General features: G+C 48.6%; 1 protein-coding gene across 1 annotated transcript in view; it reads right to left on the bottom strand.

The window, feature by feature from the left end:
* Positions 1-2,886, bottom strand: part of SEMA5A (semaphorin 5A) — a 456,698-nt gene that overhangs the window by 60,971 nt on the left and 392,841 nt on the right. The window lies entirely within an intron of this gene.

Below are 2,886 nucleotides of genomic sequence, written 5' to 3' on the forward strand. Positions count from 1 at the left end.
TGGTCTCCCATCCAAGTACTAACCAGGCCCGACCCTGCTTAGCTTCCGAGATCAGACGGGATCGGGCTTGTTCAGGGTGGCATGGCCATAGACCAGTCTCCCTCCTCCTGTCCATGCCTTGGGTTGACTGACCCCCAAGACAACAAGACAGCAAGAAAGCCTGGGAGGGGAGAGAACAGTCTGGAAGTGAGGAAGGTCAGACCCTTGGAGCACAGTGGGTGGGGAGGGGGCGTGGGGGCTGACCAGACCAGCACAGCTACTGACATCACTGCCGTGAGAGGCTCCTCCGTTTGATGGTGATGAGTGAATGAAGGTAGAAACAGAAATCGTTCAGAATGCCCGGAGAGGACATTTTATGATGGAAATATAGACGTTGGCAAACTGAAAAAATAAGCCTCGTGGAAAGGGAACCGCAGGTCACGAGTCAAACTCTCAGCCGGGGCGGCTGGATGTATCAGTAGGATGAGAGGAAAGAAATGAATGTAGGGAAGGTACGAGCAGGAACACCGAGAACGAGAAGAGAACGAGGCAGACGGACAGACGGCGGATGGACATGGAGAAGAGGAGCTCGAGTGGCTGCCCCAATTCCTGACAGCTTCGAGGTTCCCGTTTTAATCCACGTGCTCCCTAAAATACAACTGTCCTGCAGGGAAACTGAGGACCTCATTTCTCAGCCCACAGAGCCTAAGGCCAGAGCCTTATGAAGGAGGCACTCCGGAGGACGGGCTCCGCCGTCATCACGGGAATGATCCCTCAGCGCTCCTTGGGGCGCAGGCACCCACGCCAAGGAGTGTCCATGACCTTGAACGGGACAGGCCCTGGACAGGGGGCAGATCCCGGCGGCTCTAAGCCAGGCGTGGCAACCTCATTCACCGGGCCAGGGCTGGGTCTAAGAACGATCATGTGACCTGATTCCGGCCAGTGACACTCAGAAGACACTGCAAGAGGCTTCCACAAATTATTTTCCTTCAGTTACGAGCAAGATGCTCTGCTCCTTCTCGGCCTTCCCGCTTTGGGCTCTGTGATGGGAGGATGTGGTGGATGCTTTGTGTTCCCAGGAGCAGGAGAAGGCTTGAAATGAGATTGCCGCTCACCAGCGCCTCCCTAAACTGGGCAGGATCAGCCCTGAAACTGCTGCGTCCCCATCATCGACAGAGGAAAACAGTCATTTTTAAGGCTCTACTCATGGGAAATTCAATTTCTGTTAGGTAAATGCAGTCCCAAAACCTTTATATACTACTTTTAGAGAAAAAGTAAACTATAAGGAGATTTTTATAAAATTGCCAAAGACTGCACAGCTAGCAATTTGGAAGGCGTGATTGGAAATGCTGATTGGTTTGCCTTTTCCTTGTCAGGGGACCAGGGTTCCTCAGCCTCAGTGCTGCTGACATTTGGGCTGGATGATTCTCTGTCATGGGGACTACCCCGTGCATCGGAGGGTGTCTACTGACACCCCTGGCCTCCACCCTCTAGATGCCAGTATCCCCCCCACCTCAGGATGTGACAACCATTTAGCAATGTGATATTGCTAAATGTCCCTGGGGACACCTCCAGCGAAGACCCAGAAGACCCACGTCACTAGACACTCAACCCTCTCCTTCTCCCACTTAGAGCACTGGCGCAAGATTATAGCGCCTCGGGCAAAGAGATGCTCTAAACGTTCCCTTTCTAAGTATATGGACCGGCAAGACGAGCTGAAAAGAGCTACGCAGGACAAGAAAAGAAGAATTTGGAGTGACGGTTCGGGAAAGAATAGAGGGGAACGAGGAAGAAAAATAGAGCAGTTAGAGCCACCAGAGCACTGGAAAGGAAAGGAGCCGCTGTGGACCAATCGTTACTGAGAGTGTGCCGTGGTGGGGCTCAGCAGCAGAAGAAGCGGGGCTGCATTTTTCAGCCATGAGGGGTAGCTGCAGACTTTGAGGGGCACTATTTTCAATTCAGAGACATTGCTGTTGATTCTATTAAATGTCAGAGCAAGAAGCACGGACAATATTCATACAATAACGTGGGGGAGGGCCGTCCGCATCGCATTTAACCGCACACTCGTTTGGACCCTGAGTGTCATAGTTTGCGAATCTGCCTCGGAAACAGATCCGTGAATAATGGAGTAGGTTCTGCTGCTTCAATTTTTTATCTGAGTAAATATTTTTAAATTTTCTTAGCTTTCCTTGAACAGAAATAAAGCTATCCAGAAGAAATTCTCTATCGCTGTGCTATCTTCTGGGTTTCTGCCAGGCAACTTTCTATTTGGGGTATGCGCTCGATATTATTAAACACTGAGTACCAGAGCAAACCACACATAGTTTAGAGGATGCAGCCACCGAGCTGAGTGATGTGCACGTATCGACTCCTGGAATCTTCCCAACATCCCCACTGTCTACATCCCATTTTACAGGTAGGAAAACAGCCTCAGATGTAGCTCAATTTGCTCATCCTTACGCTGGTTGCAAAAGACTCAAGATCATTCTAAACAAGCTGAGTCCAGAGCCTACAATCTCAGCCACTCTTTTCTGTAATGAAATTCTTAGATCTTTCTTTGATGGCAGTCTCATGGAATTCAGCTTCATATACTTGCACCCCCAATTCTGTAATAGCAAAGTTCCCCTCACCTAGGAAATAATGAGTTTCTAAGAGCTAGCCAAGGAAGAGGCAGTTTTTGTTAGCAAGCATAATCCATAATACTGTTTTGATTCATCTGTGTTCAATTCATTAATTCCCGACTAACCAAGGATATAGATGCATTTGATGAATACAGAGGTCCCTGGAGCATAACTTTAGGCATTAATGTCCTCCAGCCATCATTCTCTAATGACTATATTGAAGTCTTATATTTTCTATTAGGATATTTTTTCAGAAGTTAAAAGATCTTTCTTTATTTTCAAAGTT

The sequence above is a fragment of the Pteropus vampyrus genome, unplaced genomic scaffold (assembly GCF_000151845.1).
Source record: "Pteropus vampyrus isolate Shadow unplaced genomic scaffold, Pvam_2.0 Scaffold190, whole genome shotgun sequence".
Classification (NCBI taxonomy): Eukaryota; Metazoa; Chordata; class Mammalia; order Chiroptera; family Pteropodidae; genus Pteropus; species Pteropus vampyrus.